General features: G+C 37.7%; 1 protein-coding gene across 5 annotated transcripts in view; it reads right to left on the minus strand.

Moving 5' to 3' along the window:
- LOC135323513 (peptidyl-glycine alpha-amidating monooxygenase-like) overlaps window positions 1–17,221 on the minus strand; it is a 148,924-nt gene that overhangs the window by 90,131 nt on the left and 41,572 nt on the right. The window lies entirely within an intron of this gene.

Below are 17,221 nucleotides of genomic sequence, written 5' to 3' on the forward strand. Positions count from 1 at the left end.
GCCAGAACAAATCACCAGAATATAGCTTAATATTACAGGGAAATGTCTGGTGATCCATACCTTTCAGAAGACTGCTTGCAAGAGTAAAAAAGAAAAAAAAATAATAATAAAAATAACCTGAAATTTTCTGACAAAGCAAAGAAATTAAATCTCTAATGAGATCATTAGGCATGCATGCTTAACATCGGTATATTCTACTTAAATATAGGCCTACTTCATCTACAAATTTTGTTTTTAACCACAGGTTCATCAATTGGATGGAAATTTTAAATGGATAAAAATTAAGTATATCTGGTACTTAAGATCAGGCCCTTACACAACATAATTTTACGTTTGGGCGAAACAGGGGGAGGGGGGAAAGGTAGCTCAGTCCTGAAGAGATTTCAATCTAATTTTAGATATGATGCAATGAGCAAGAACACCAGACAGTGAGGGAGAAAAGTGAAGATGAGAGATTCAATAATAAGATTACATGGTTACTTAGGTTCATTATATGGACATCTTGATACCACTGTTTTGCTTTCAATTTGGAGTAAGAGATCCTGAGGGAGCAGGAGAAGTGAATTTAATAGAGGTAATTAATGACAGAGACTAGAGTGCAAGGGAGACGAAAATTATTTTGGGCAAGGTAAGCATGTGCTTTTATCTCCCATACCCCGCCTGGCATGAAAGAAAACAATGACAAAAAAGCAGGGATGGACGGACGGGGACACACACACACACACGAAAACCCAGCCATCTGCATCTAGTAGGAAGAGATCTTACTGAATAGGTTGAGAAACGAGCTGGCCAAGCAGCTCAAATTCCAGATACAATGCAAAAAAGTATGCAAATAACAATGTTTCACTGTGATTTAAATCAAACAGCAAGCCTTTTAAAAAGAGAAGCTAACTGATCAATTACCAAAAACAAACTACAGAAAAAGCTCTATATTAACTAGGAGTTCATAGAGCAGGCTATAACCATTTCTTCTTCTCAGGTTTAGTGATTAGAAAATTTTGTGTACAGTACAAATTGAACAAAGTCACAAGCAGAAACCTCACCTTCAGTCATCACTACCTGCAAAGAAAAGAAAAACAAACAAACAAAAACACAGTGGAGTGATGTGAAGGTCTATCACAGGTGATAATTTCTCATTGGCAATTTTTTTTCTTGTTTCTTATGCATCAAAATCATAGGATTGCGCAAGGATTACTTGGTTCTGTCTTCACCTATAGCACAGAGTCTATGTTTCATCTCAGACAAAATTTTCAGCTTGAGCAGCTCAGTTTTGCCATCATTGGATCACAGGCAATGAAATGTATTTAAGCATGCTTAACTAACTTCACAGTCAGAAAGCAAGACTCCCAATTTCTCAAAGAATGCTAGTTACTCTTAGGGTCTCTGCTTCTTCCCCCACACTTTCCAACCCTAACAATCATTCAATATCAGGATTAACAAGCAGCACTAGCGGTACCACAGCATGCTCTAAATGGAATATCAAAAACTTCACCATCAGCTGAGAAGCACAAGGGTACGTGGCAATACAGGAAGGCCATGTAGGTAACCTTTCCAACCATCAGTACAGCATAGTGAAGAGTTGATGGAAAAGGTGAAAGAAGAAAAATCCCCCAAAAGTGAGAAGAATGTTAAATAGAAAACTAGACATTGTATTTGTCAACATGTGAGAAGGCAAAGTTAAAAAAAATAATCCTCCCCAGACTGATGTATTCCAATTCTTAAAATACATAGCGATATGGTTCAAGTGCATGTCATAAATCTTTGGTAAGTAACTTCAAACTAAATCAGCCCAAACGTGACACTGGATAAGATAATCATAATTTCTGAACACCTGCCTATTTGATTAGCAGTCTGTTTGGTGCCATCCTCATAAAGAGCAACGACGATATTGTTTGCAACCCTGTAAGTTCTAGCATGTGTTATTTAAGAACTGGGGTAACTACAACAGAGTATTTTGATTCCCTGAAAAATCAAAGCAGATCAGAAGTGTATCTGTGACATCAGGCATTTGTATTTTATAATCAGACATTTATAGTTTTTCTACTTGTATGTCAAGAGGACATGTTAGGCCTTCACGAATTAATTACACAAGACATCAAAGAAGATATCTGATGACTGGATATGCAGGCATGTTGTTGTACCCTGGGTACACAAACAGCAGCCAGTTCAGCCACTGAACTGTAACCAGGCCTCCGGTTTGAGGTAATTTGCTTCTAACAACACAGCAAAATCAGCATGTTGTGGGATCAGTTTGGGCCACATTTATTAATGCACAGACTACTGCCACTTATGACACCTTGGTCAAAGATGAATAGAGGAGCAATTTGGCAAGAAGCCAACAAATCAGTCCCCATCAGAGCGCAACATCAATAACACCCCACAAAGCAGTCAGGGTAGTCAAAGGGTTGGGAGAGCAGTTATCACAAACAGATGTTTAATAAACTCTTTCATCAAAAGAGAACACAAAACAAACCGCAGCTCAGCATAGAGGAAACAGGCACGCAGGACAGACCGACCAAGGACTCTTCCCTTGGACTGTGGCAGCAGGTGGTGGGAAACTTGTCTTTGCAAACTGAGGTCTCTTGGTTACTGTTAGCACTCCGGAGGAACAAGTGGGTAAGAAAATGTGAGGAAAGCAGGGAAAAGCCTTCCCCAGGTAATCTACTTTTACAGTATAAATTTTTTTGGAAACCAATGGAGCTATGACTACAAAGAACATACAGCTGCTTTAATGTCACTATGTAACTTTTAACGTAAGGTATGTCAGCCAAATGGAGCACTGTATGTAGTTTTTTTAAAAAATTATAAAAAAGAATATCCCCAGTTACAACAATTTATTAACCAAATGTTTCCAAAAACCAAGAGGAGTTTATTACAGGAGGAGAAGTGGCTTCAATCTGCACTTCTGCAGGACTGTTCCTCTAATAAGAGCTGAGGAGGAATTTTCACTATATGCCCAGTCTGTTGTGACAGGTGGCTCCCTTATATTTTCCTCTCCGCCTTGCTCTGGATCTGCAGAGCAAGCAGGGGCCTCCCTCCTCCTCCCTCGCCCCAGCAACGCGTTAGTTTTCCATCGGACCAACTGGCTGACATGTCTGCCTGCAGCTGCCCAAACCGCACGTTACTCCAAAAGAAATGGTGCAAGCACGCGGCTGGGACGGGAAAGCACACTCCTGCCTCAGCAGCAGTCCATGCTGCATTAGGTATAATATGAAAACATACTTTTTAAAAATGAAAGTAATAGTCAATGAGAGTTCGTTTCTTGGTTTAATTTAGATTTTACAAATTTGTATCTTCTATTGCCATAATCCTTTCAGATACAGATACCAAAGAGAAATATGATTGCTTTTATCATTCTTCTTTTATGAACAATCTTTTCTACAGTTTGATCTGTTGAGCATACACATATGGTGGATATTTTTAAAATAAAAACTTCACAATGAAAGGAAAACTATTATCCCTTCCATTAGAGGAAGCACAGTATTTATACTTGTTATGAAAAGTTGCGACTTGAATTTTGTTGCATATATTACAACAAACTAATTGGATGCTTTGTAAATAGATTTACTCCTTTCATGCTTTTAGAATATATTGAAACTGTACAATAAATATGTATCTTTTTCCTATTTCACTAGAAGTGTTACATGAAAATTCACATTAAAAAGTGCTTACAAAGGTAATTTATAAAGGGCACAAAATTTGCAAGAGAGGTGGATAACTGAAGAGTCAAACTTTCCTGATGGATATTGCTGACTTGTTAATCATTTGTGTGTTCTTTGCTAAATGGAGCATTACTTGCAGGTTTCCCCCTGGGAAGAGAGAGTAGCTTTAGGAGAGGGCATAACAGGGTACTGCACCTATCTGAGAAATCCACTACACAGGCAGCAACAGTATGAAATCTTTCGAGGGTATTGAATCCAGACGTATAGTTCACAGAAAGCATTGCCTGTTAAAACAAGAGGGTGTTTGTCTCCTCTGGAAAGCATGTTCATGCATACTTTTGGTATAAAAAATTATGAAATAGGAGAAAAAAACCTAGTCCTATTAGTTAAATTAGATTTTGCAAAAATTATTATATTTTTTTTTTTGCTGTCTGAATAGAAACGGTATCTTCAGACAGCTCTGAAGACAACTCAATACAGTTACTGGCATTGATACAATTGCCTTTGAAATAAGTTATTATTATATTTATGAAGGACAGACAAGCACATGAATAACCCCCAAATGATGCAATTTTTAAGTAGCAGGCAGTATTACACTGCTTTGAATAAAGACAGAAGCATGCATGCCTCACAGATAGGTGCAACTCTGACAGTCTTCAATTGCATGATAATTACTATTTATTTTTCAGGATATGAGACAAACTGGAGAGAAAATGGAGATTCTGTAGAAGTCCAGAGTCTAATTGCAGATATGGGAAGGTGAATAGAGAATAGGGTAGGCCACTTGAGGGAAGGAAAAAACAAAACAAAAAACAAACTAACCCCTGTGTAATTAAGGTAACGTGGTATCACCCACAAATCCTACTCTTCTCCTAAAATTTCAATAAGGGAAGCCTGTGCAGCTGGACAAGCCATTTAAATTATTTTCATAAATAATTCTAATTGTGAATTCCACATTTTCTAAATGAGGAACTTGAGATGCTTAGCACCAATTTTCAATACCAGCATTCAGTATTCACATGCAGGTGACTACAGACTCTACAGAGCTAGGGATTTTCAGCATTACAGCTTCAACAACACAGTAATACAGTGAAACTGGGAAAGAGCCAGAAGGTCTAAGTTCAAAACCTTTTTCTACACAAATTCCCTTTGTGGCTTTTGGCAACTTGCTTGATCTTTTTTCCTCAGCTTCCCCATCTAATAACAATACTTGTTTTTTCAGTGAGTTGAAAAGATCAAAATCATGAATGTTTGGGAAACACTGACACAGTAGCTGCCAGGAAATCCCAAACGAAAGAAACAATTTTTTATTCAGAGTACAATGCAGAAGACAGGTAATAGTCCTGTATTCAATTAAGATTAATAAATAAATATTCAACAGCATCTAACACAGGCAGTAGTGCCTTCAAAACAGAGTCAGAGATGGAGTACTACAGAGTTGTGCTGCAAACAGTGAAGATTTGAGAGCTGTCATTTAAAAATAACTAGATTTCAACGCTGGAAAATGCTCTCACAACTGGGGCTGGAAGGAGATAGAAATGCAAACACCAGAGTTGTCAAAGGATGGTGAGGTAAATGCTGATGCTGACTGTTTGGGTATTTAATGCCTTTTTTTTTTTTTTTTTTTTTTTTTTTTTTTTTAAAGTAGGCTTGCAGCAGTCAAGACTGACGACCATTCAAGCTTAGTATACTCTTCCCTTCCATCACAGTTTTCTCCATGAAAAGCCTAACCTGTACCTGAATTCTCCATCTATATCATTAAGTTCTCTGTGCCTCTGCTAGATCAAAGAATTTGCCTCTTCACGCAACTTTCAAAGTTCTCCGATGATGAAAGACACCCAACCCCTCCCATGCCAAGATGGCTGGCAATTTAAAATTCTTAATTTGATTCATACCAATCCAGTTGTTTCTTGCTGTGAAAACCTCCATTTCACATCAACCACCATATATGGAAGCATTTTTATTTAACATACATTTTCCTTATTTCCACAAGAAGCATTTTGCTTTTGAACACCGATTCTAGAAGAACAAAAATTCTAAGGTAAATATAAATGTACCTGTCTACTAAATCACAACAATAATAATACATCTGGTGCATTAACGTTTCTCAGATATCTGCACCTCAGATGCAACACTATGAAAACACTAGTACAGAACATCTCTTTCCTTTCAAGCCCCAGATAAATCCTTTAAAATCTCAAGCCAGATACCAGAGAAGATATGCAAAATATAGTTCTACAGAGATGAGACTTTCAGAGAACTAGATCTACTGGTAAGTCATACAGATACTGAATTTGAGAGGCGCTGCAAGGAACGAGAATAAGAGGGATATATTACTGCAGAAACTTCAGTGGAAGGACAGCTGAGCAGCAGGACGGGTTGCCCAGAGGGGCTGAGCCATCTCCCCCACACAAAGCTTTTCCAGCCCTGGCTGCACAAAGTCCCAAGAAAGCTGGTCCCACCTCGGACCTGACCCTGCTGGGAGCAGGGGGTTGCACTGGAGACTTCCTGATGTCCCTTCTGGCCTGAATCACCCTGTGACCCTAGCCTAAAAGTAATGGAAAACTGGAGGGGAAAAAAAAAACCCATGGGAAGTGTATTAATCAAATCTGATGGCAATTCAGTGTTGCCAAACATAATTTCATTGTGAATCTCAGAAAGGTCATCAAAACTATAGTTCTAGGAGCCATGTTACTAATAAAATGAAATAATACAAAAGTTGAGATTATTATTTAAAAACATCCTGCTCTCATGTTGTAAGAAAAAGGTAGGGAGGGCACTTCATCACAGGCAGAAAATAATGTGTACTACATCTAGGAAAAAGTTTCTCTCACTGTCTGCAGGCAAGCTATCTGTACTGAAAAAAAGAATAAAAGAGAAATCCTTGGAAAGCACTGTCATTTCAGTATGTATGGAGAGTTTTACCTACTGGACAGCTTTCTTTTGAGATTAATTAAAGTTTTCTACAGCCAACAGATAAAGAATTGCCATTTATATTCTGCTCTTTGCTTTTGGAGATCAACAGGTTCACAACATTACATCAGTTGGGAACCTGGAAGTTAAGAGCAAAAATCTCAAAGATATCATAAACCCTATTACCCAAGCCATGAGCTAAACCCTCCTTACTGAACAATTCAAATCGTACTTCGTAAGCAACTTCTACAGCAAAAGCAGTCTTGGAAAATAAAAATAAAGTGAGCTAAGAAAAGGCTATAAAACATGTTTACACAGAGAAAGAACATGGGGAGATTTAGACAAAAGATTTATTTTCCTCTAATAATTTTGCAGAACAATCAGTCATAAAAAACAACCTCAACATCCTTTTGTGAACATTAGAAAACACATGAAGAAAAAATGGGAAATCTAAAAGAAGCAGAAATCATACATATTAACTTTTTCATTAGACTAAAGCAGCACATTCAGATCAATATAGTAACACCAATTAAGCAAGCACAAGTATTCAAACTATACTCCCTTTTCACCTTGACATCTTCTTGACATGGATGCAAAACACTGAGCATTAGAAAGGAGGTTTTCTGGAAAAGGAGTTGCAGGTATACATCACAGTGACAAAAATAAAAACCTGCATACTGAGAGTATCAAGTGAGAGTTATCCTGAATTTCTCATCTATAAAAATGGTCTTCACATGGTAGAAGATGAGTAATTTGGAAATTTTGTGATTAGCCTGGCATCATTAAATTCTTCGATGAGAGACAGTAACATTCAAGAAGAAAACGCTAACAGACAGTGAAAGTTGAGCACACCAAAAGGTTCAGATACAGCCTGGGCCCAAGCACAACTGGTTCATGACTCGGAGCCACCCAAGGCTCCAAGCTCTACATACACTAGTGCTGTGAGCTCCTCAAAGGAGGCTGAGAGGCAAATTTTTCAAAGCCTGAGTAAGCCTGATTTTGTTAGAACAACTGCTAGAATAGTTAACTTTTTACCAGTGAAAACTCAAGAAGAAGAAAAAAGAGCAGAGACACAAGAAGGTTTAACCACTACTTTGCAGGGGGATCTCACAGAGCAGTTCTTGCGCAGGACTTGCCTGGCTGCCAATTCCCAGAGCTGTGCTGTGACTTTCTTGCTGGTCACATCTTCCCCTTTCCCAAAGCTTCGGAGCCTTGTGCATGATTGACATGTCCCTCCTCTCGCCATTAAGGTTTCACCTACCCCTGTCACTTCCTAGAGAAAAACTGAGGAAGGACAAATACAGTCCCTCAAAATAAGGCAAAAAGTTAATTATACATTCACTCAGGTGCCAGACAGATACATACCAGAAAAACGAGGAGATACAGTACTGGATCTTCTGAAGGGACACACAGGTGTTTCAGATCAACATAAAAATCTTGGAAACTTAAGCCCACTTAAATTCTAAATTTCTAAATACTATGCTAATATGCTAAGATTTTCAAAATGTAATACACGACTCAAACAATTTTATTCACTGCCCCCATCAGCACACTGTTAGCTATTACATATAAACTTGTTTAAGAATGTGGAATTTCACTTATTTTGATAAAGCAAAGCGTAAGCAAACCACCTCTGTTACACAAAATCCCTTTCTGCTCCTATTAATATAAATAAGCTTGCATTATAAAACATTTTAAGGTTTCATTTTAAGTGAGAATTCACATTTACATCCTGATTTTTCTTCCTACACATCCAGAGATGAGAAAATCCTCTGGTAAAACATCAGGAAAGTTGTATTCCTTCGTGGAAAGTCTACAACGAAAGGCTGTTCATTCCCCCCCCCCCCATCATCTTAAGACTAATTAAGAACTGCCGCAATTTGCTAATTCAACAATCCTTAATAAACTGATACTAAAATAATTTATAATCCTGTATAAACTGATGAAACAGTTTCAATCTCTATGAAAGTAGCGAAATGCAAAAACTCCTTTCCTTTTTGCAGGAGTCACATACCTTCTTCAGAAGTTTAAAGTGCAGAGAGAGTGTTTTAGTTCTCCCATTCTGTAATTTAAAAGCGTTTAAATAGCATTTTATTCGTAATAAATCACCTTGTAATCCTTCTGCTTTGACCAGTAATCAAAATAGCTAGAATTCTCTTGTCAAGGAAGATCAACACTCTTCATTGAAAGATGACATCTTGACAAAATGTTAATTTCATATTCTGAAAAAATGAACAAGTTGAATTGTACTAATTATTTGCTTAAAAGGGAAAACACATGAGAAGCTTCCTCTTTACATTTTTATATCCAGATCACTATCAGTAGCACAATGTAATAAGGATAAAGGTTCACTGAAGTGCCCTTTATTTTCCCTTTGTCATGCAAAAAGGGAAAACACTAAAGGGAGAATATTTGACTGAGTTAGGACTAGCCTCCAAGGATAAGGCAAATGAGAGATCATTAAAAATATTTAAGTTCAATTATGCAGCACACACGAACAATGAATTAAATTCACGACATGTTCCTTCACTAAAAGGACTTCAAATCATGCTCCCTGAATTCTTTATGTACAAATTACATACTCAAACAAGAACAAAAGCAACCATTTTTCTCCCCAGTCAAAACGTGTAGAACTTTGTTAATGCAGCTATTTAATCTATCATGAACTGATTCATTCTGACCAAAACACATGAGGGAGCGATGGCGTGAGCGGCTCAACTCCCGGCGCAGAGCACCGGAGCAGGCACGCAGCTGCAGCTAGGAGAGCGGCCGTGAGCATCGCCGGAGGGCATCGCTCCACAAGATGCTGGAGGCTTGTCATTGGGTAGGATGGTCCTTTTCCCTCCTGTTTTCCCATCCCTGGCCCCTGCAGGAAACTTTTTTTTTTTTAATTGATAAACTTTGCTAGTTTTCTGTCAGATTAGTGAGTTGAACAGGCTCACTAAGATATCACATGAATGGACACTGGAAAAAAGAAGGAAACAGGAGCAGGCAGCGGGGAGGGAGGACAGCAGTGGGAGCACAGCTTCTAACACTGCAGACTTTCAGCTTACCCACACAACTGCAATGCACTATCTTCAATAAAAGGGAAAAAAGTACAATTACCAATATTTGAGAATGTACTTTGAAAATAGGCTAATCTTATTAACAAAAGGTGTGGGTTCTGGACAAAATAAGAAAATGCTTTTATTAAATGAACTATAGAAATACTAATTCAGTTGTAACTTATTTTGTTACGAGTGGTCAATCTTCTAGAAAAAGATTTTCTTTAAGAGAAATCTAGGGGAGAAGGTTCTTGATATTCTCCCCCCCCACTCCCCTCAATTTTTTTTAATTTTTTTTTTTTTTTAATTCTAGCAGGACTGCACTCTTAAAAGCAATTCCTGATCAAAATCTAAAATGTACTCCCACAGATGCAGCTTAAGTGATGGCAGTTAAGCTGAGGTTTAAAGCATGTTATGTTGGCTCCATTAAAATTACAAGCAACTTCAATTAATAAAAACAATTCAACAAAAGTTTGAGTTTATTACAAAACTAATCTTGTAATCTTTCCTTGTTCCAGAAGACTCAGATAGCAGCACTTTTTAATTAAAGAAATGATAACAAGAAGAGTGAAAGAGGAAAGAAGTTATTTCTGTCCAAGTCAATTTAGTATTAGTTAACAATTGAGCAACAAAGGATTCACACAAAAAGGAGATAAATGAATTTTCAACTATTAAGGTTCCTTTTTTACAATATAAGCTTTTATTTTAGTTGAACACTAGATTTTCCTCAAAACTAATCCTGAAGAAAGGAAAAAAAACCCCAACTGTAGTCATCAAAAAATGCCAGAAACCTGATAGTAGGAAAGAGTTCCAGATTCTCAATATTACAAAATACAGCAATGCTAGTACTAAGGAAACTGCACACAATAAAACAGCTTAGTATTTCAGCCAAACACAAACATCAAGCAGAATTTTTTAAAAGTACAACAAGTACAACATAGTACTTGTGTTCATAAGTACAACACAGAAGAACTGCCTGTGATTACAAATACAAAGGAAATTTTTACTTTTGAGATTTCACAACACACTGCTGGATATACATTATTCTTTGTAAAAAATAACTTGGACAGCAACACCCTGTGATTTTTTTGTCAGTTGACAGCTAAAGAATTGAATGCACACAAAAAAAAAAAAATTGCTTGATGCTAGGCATTTCTGTTCTCACAGACGTCTAGGCTTTTCCTTGAAAATATCTATAAAAAGACATAGGTGGAGAAGCAAAGAGGAAGCATAAGTTTTTGTGCTAGCAGCCACTGTTAAATATGCGAAAGTAAGAGTAGTTCACAGGAGAATGTAGAAGAAAAACTAGGCACGGGGGAAAGGAAGAGTTAATAAATAAATTAAGAAGCTCACAACAAACCAGAAGCCAAAAACCAATGTGAGAAACAGAACTAGGTTGAGAACATGCTAGGATCTATTTCTTAGCACCAAACATGCAACTCCATGGCAGGAGTCAGTATCTATTCTTTTCAAGCAAAGAGTAAGTCAGATAAAATGATCATCTCATGTTAAGGCACAATCAAACTTAACTGAGCCAATTAACACTCACAAAAGGTCAAACTTTTCATAGAAAAATGTTTATCTCATGGATACCTCTCACTAAGGATGATCTCTGAAAGCACACAACTGAGATTTTGGTAATTCAGAGTTTGTGAAAAAGCAATCTACAATATAACCAACCTGCCATAACAACAGGCAAGATTTATTTATTAGAGAGCAAAGTCCCATGAAAACTTTTAAAAAACAACAAAACAATAGCTATCAATTACCTGGAAAACATGCAGGCTGGTCTCAAAAATCCAAGCTTGAAAATTAGAGGAATGCAACAGACTGCATCTATCGGGCACATCCACATAGAATTAATACAAAAACACCTTGCCTTAGGTGTGGGCAGGTTAGATACAGATAGTACAAAGAAAAATTGGTAAGAGAATCCACTAGGAACACTGCATACTAGTTAAAAAATAATAAATAAGTAAACAGTGAAGTAATCTGAACCAGGTTTTAACCAATTAAGAAGTAGTTGTTGTTGTTTTTTAATGTAATGCAACTGTTTAAGAGTGGCTCTGTAAAGCTGTTGATTATTCTCCAGAAACAAAAGCTTGTCAGGAATCGCACAAGTCTATCACAAGCTTTTCTGTATATGTGCAAAGAAAATGCACAAAGTAAAAATTTTTCTTCAAGCCTGTGCAAGTCTTTGGCACAATTCCAACTCCCAGCCAACTTGATCACTACACAGACAACACTATAAAAGCTATGTTCAATCACATTGACTTTGTCTTTGTCTGAAAAACCATACAGAGTGGCAGAAAATTAACAGTAATTTGCCTTAATAGAAACTAAAAAGAACCTGAAGTTCATGACCCATACTGGTTGTGCTGTATTTGCCATCTCAGTGAAGCACAACAAGGCAAAACAGAAACAAGCTTGAGAAAAAAAAGCAAACATCAGAACTGTTATCTCAATGACTCTCAACACTTTCCACCCCTGCAAAATCTTTATCTATAGGGCCCTGCTGAAGCTTCCCTGTAAAAGTGTGCCGTACTCTGGTTACTGGACTATGAAGGGGGATTCCAGCATATATGTATACATATACGGTGATCTCCAATTCACTGAAGCTTGCTCATTTGCACAGTAGTGGAAACCAAATATTCCCATTTGGCAAACATCATTCAGCTATATATCAGTAGGAATAGCAAAGATAATCCAAGAAAAACAGTAAGGTGCTTTGTTTTTTTTCCTCAAAACACACCTGAATTTTAGGCTCAATCCCTATATAAATGGCATTGCTGTCAAAAGGAGAGCAGGGGGGAAAAGGTGTAATACTTGTAGGGGAAAAGGATATGAAATTAGATGTATCCAGGATTGGGAAAGATACCTTATTCTTTCTGGATAATGGGATTTAAAAAAAATGTTTTAAAATCTATTTATGTAGAAGAAGTTTTTTCAAAATCTAGTAAGTCTCCAGAACTCAACTGAATGACAGTTCAAACGATATTTTACCTCCCTTTGCTCCAAAACTAGAAAAGCCTCTAAATCCAAGATTTACTAGCAACTCCATTGCCTGTCTTGGTCCATGTAATTGTAATGTTTGCCTTCTGAGGAAAAGCATTTTGCCTTACATTTCTTTCACTTTATTTTTTCAGATGAAAGCGCATACAAGGAACAGGGAAGATGGATGCAATACCTACAGTACCTTGGCACGATAAAACAAACTATTTATCTATCACATACTTGTGAGATACGTGCCATTCTAGCAGCTTGCTGACATACCAGTTACTCTTGCGTCGTTACGTTTTGTCATCTTAGCTGACATTAAAAACAAAGGAGCCACCCCCAAAACCAAACACCACACATTCCCATAGTTAAAACTTTTGCCAACAGCCATAAGTCACATGCTTCCTTTCTCTTCCACAGCCTGTTCAGTAACTTCTTAGTCTACAGGTTACCGCAGTTTTCGGGATCACCAGAGCTAATTCATTATTGTCAGTTTACTTGCTCCCTGCAGCGTAAAAGCAGATCTATCTGTGATTACATTGAACAGAAATCAGACACCTTTGAGCACAAGAATGAGAGACAACTACCAGGGCAAGTCTTCCTCGCATCAAGAGTAGGTCCTTACAAGTGCCAAAATTAAAGACATACTCTTTTACACATTGACTCTCCATTAGATAAAAAAAAAAAAAAAAAAAAAACATGGAGGCAACATATAATACTCTAAGCTTAAAAATGTACTAGCTTTCTCATTATCAAGTTCTTAAAACAAATCTGTGAGTACACATTTAGTCAGTTAAATTCTGAGTCATAAAAGAAAAAATCATCATAACTATTTCATTTTGACCCCTAGCGGGTAGCCGTTAGCACCCGAGCCCTTGCTGTGTGACAGACCAGAGCGGCCTTTGCGAGCACAGAGCTGCAGAAAGCACTGCTGGGCAGGGGGAACAGATACGGACATTCACCCAAAACACTCAGTGTCCAATTCTACTCAACAATCCACAAGAACAGCTATTTATTTCTCATAAAACCATAGTTTAGCTCTAATATACACAGAAGAACCAATAAAAACAATGAGAAGACAGTAAGGATTTAAGAAGTTTCACTGCACACCAAAGTTGCTCAGAACCAGGCTTTGCTTAGCACATGTGCTGCGAGAGGGTGTTTCAGCTCAGCTCCTGCCAGCCTGGTCGGGGTACGGTGTTCACAAAGCAAATTAAAGCCATATGGAAAACACTCACATAACTTGCATGGGGCTGCAGGGTTGGATGAGAAAGGTCTATGAAATCACCTGCTCTCATGCCCTGCACAGCAGTACATTTCACCTGCTTACCTTTGTGTTGAACTTAGTAATAGCATTCCCTGAGACTATTTTTGTTAAACCATGTTTTGAATACAAATTTGAATAGGCACCTGCATGCTTTGTACCAGTTGCACTTAATCACAAATGGATCTTTTCAGGAAAATATCTCCTACAGCTTAGTTGGGCTATCACATATACATATTCTTTCAGTTTATCTGAAAACAGTTAGTTTTTACGTAAGTTTTTTTTTAGGGGAAGGGTTCATGTTTTAAGAGAGAACCTTGCAGAGAACATACAAGAACCATAGCACCAGATTTAACAGCAACAGCAATATACCAGCATCAAGAAAAGCTATTTACCACATAAATACTGATAGCGGTAAAAAACTGGTTCTCACACTGCCTTTCCTATATTACTCCATAGAATGCTTTATATATAAACACACACATGTATTTTTTTCAGTTTATTTGAAAACAGTTACTAAAGATGTATATATTCTGGAGTCTAAATACTGAAAAAGAATCTTAATCGACTTCATTTAAAACCCAAATACGGACAAGACTTAGAACTAAGAGAGGACATTACACAAATGATCGGCTATTATCAATATCATGGCTGAAAAACGCGATGATAAATGTGATGATTCAGCAGATGTAGGTGCATTTTGTTTTGAATGACAAAATACTGAAGATAAAAATTACACACACAATAAACATCTTCAATGGGATTCATGATGCATACTATTGCTCTGTTTTTCTTTATTGTTTACAATGGACAGAAGGAGCACTGTTGTGATATAAACTTTTAAAAAGTGCAATGAAAGTCTTAAAATAAAGGAGGCAGAAAGCACTGATCAGTTCCCTGTATCAAATCATGGCACTGAATAGCAATGAACAGCAAGCTGCTGCCAGGCAAGCAGGGTCATGGGCTTTGAGAGTTAAGAGTCTTCCAGCTACCAACCCAACCCTATGAGGCAGCACAGGGCAGGAGGAGCTTCACCTTTTCCCTTTAGAAAGGGAAAAGAGACTTTATGACAGGCATGTGCTTAGATTCCTACCTCAGCCTCCATCCTCAAGGGGGTCATCATTGTTTAGAACAAAAAAGTCCTGGAAGATTTCAGAAGGCACAGACGCTCTGAAAGTCAAAAGTATGATGGTGTGTCTAGAAAGATCTCATCAAAATGTATTTCAACCCCTCCCCTATGGATATCATGTTTCCCCCGAAACCCAGGCAGCTTAATCTTACCACTCAGATGCGGAAGCAGCGCCTCCACCTGCCAGGGCGCTGCCAGGGCCCTACAGCCCAGCTGCTGAGCAGGTGCCCCCGGCCGGGCCTTGCTGGGGGACCTGGCAAAGCCCACAGCATGGTGCTGCCCTTCCAGGCTGGCTCTCCAAGGAAACCCAGAGGCAGAAAGAGTGGACAAAAATCTCAGCTCTGAACACAGCTGGGAGTTGAAGGCACTTCGGGAATACACAGCTTAGACCCCAAGAATTTTAGTTTAATCCCTTTTGAACAGCATATCAGAAGGCAAAAAAAATTATGCTTAGCAAGGGAGCTTTTGTAGTCAAATGCTAAGATCTGCAGACATCTGGCGAGAGGTATTGGAGCAGGCTGGGATACTCTTAGGCCTTCTTAGCTCTCAAAGTACAACTACTGCTCACTGAAAATTAAAATAAACTCTAAATTGAGACATACAGGAATCTCTTGGGAAATACCAAGGATTGCTTGCTTCTCCTTCCTGAGTACATAGGAATTCTACTTATCTCAGGGCTCTCAAATTCTGCTATTATAGGGACAGAAACAGAAGAAAATTGAAGAGTTGTAATAACGTCTCTTCAATTTTTAAAAAAGGATTTAGTTCTTTCTGATAGCTGTCTCATTGTTTATGACTATTGTTTTAGGCTCCATATCGGTATTGCACAGAAGTCTTCCCCCCACCAAAAATTCAATACAATGCCAGCTGGGTAAGTAAATGCAAAGTTTAACCTACTCCTGCATAATAATAGCCAGAGTCCCAAACTGCAATAAAATAATTGTCATGTAGTCTTACTTTTTTTTTTTGTACGTTGTTTGGATTTTTTTTGGAAGGTGATTTCTCTCCTGTCCTCTTGCATTTATCAGGTGATTATTTTGATTCTCTGAAAGAGCAGAAATTAAAACAACTGGTTCTCCTGAACAGCCTCAATTTCTGTAGTGTCTTGTCACGTCAAAACACTGTCTTTGTTAAGTGCCATGTAACCGATTTATGTCAGTACTCCACTCCGAATGACGCTTGTTAACTAACAGCTGCTATAGAAAAACAATCGAACCAGACAAGAGTCGGAATCTCCAAATTTACCAGGAGGGTATTAAAGTCATTGACAGGAGGAAGAGAAGGACGGGGCTTGACAAACAATCCCAAACTAAATGTCACAGCAAGCAAGCGCTTAAACACCCATAAGCCTTTAAATGATTGTTTTAACAATTGGTCAGGTTTTGAACAAAACCATGAGTTTTTCCCCCGAATACCATTCTATATAGAGAGTTCATTTTATAACACAGAATTATGAATAGCCTGAACATAACACTTTACCGCTTCAGCTAGTGGCTACAATGAAGTTTTATCTTTCCCCTGAATAGACTATTGTTCTTACTGGACATAGCAGTGTCCTTCCTCAGTCATGAAGTACACAATAAAAGCAGCAAGGCAGAAGTCTATACTGCTAGAATCTTTTACCTGTTCTTGTATTGGTATTCATCTAACAGTAATAAATTATTCTAAATATATAAACTGTAAAATAACCTCTTAAGGAAAAAGAGAGAAGGGTGTCTTCAATGATGATTAGCCTTGTTACAACATCACACGCAAAGAGAAACACATACACTTTCCAGAACAGTCATAAAAAAAAAAAAAAAAAAAAAAAAGAAATCCTTGAGCTCTAGATTTCCAGCACTGGATTAAATAAAGCCTTTTATTATATTCAAGGTCAAATTAGTTTGCTCCTTCAAACGAATTCTAGAAGCAATACTATAAAGCTTGTTGAGATTAATTACAAAACATACTGGAATACCATACTTGAAACAATACAGAGACCAAAGAAATTTTCACCTTGAACCGTATCTCTAAGAGAGATTCAAAACACTTTAGCAATAGAAACAGCAAACCAGCAAACATTCAAGAAATTTAAAGAACACAACTCCCTCGTATTTGTATATACGTCCATGATGTAAAACAGCTTTCTTTTACAGCAGATATTGCTACTAAGTTAAGCTTTTATGAACATATCAGGGCTACAAAATTGAAAACAAAAAAGCAGCAGGAGGAG

The sequence above is a fragment of the Dromaius novaehollandiae genome, chromosome Z (genome assembly GCF_036370855.1).
Source record: "Dromaius novaehollandiae isolate bDroNov1 chromosome Z, bDroNov1.hap1, whole genome shotgun sequence".
NCBI classification, from domain to species: Eukaryota; Metazoa; Chordata; class Aves; order Casuariiformes; family Dromaiidae; genus Dromaius; species Dromaius novaehollandiae.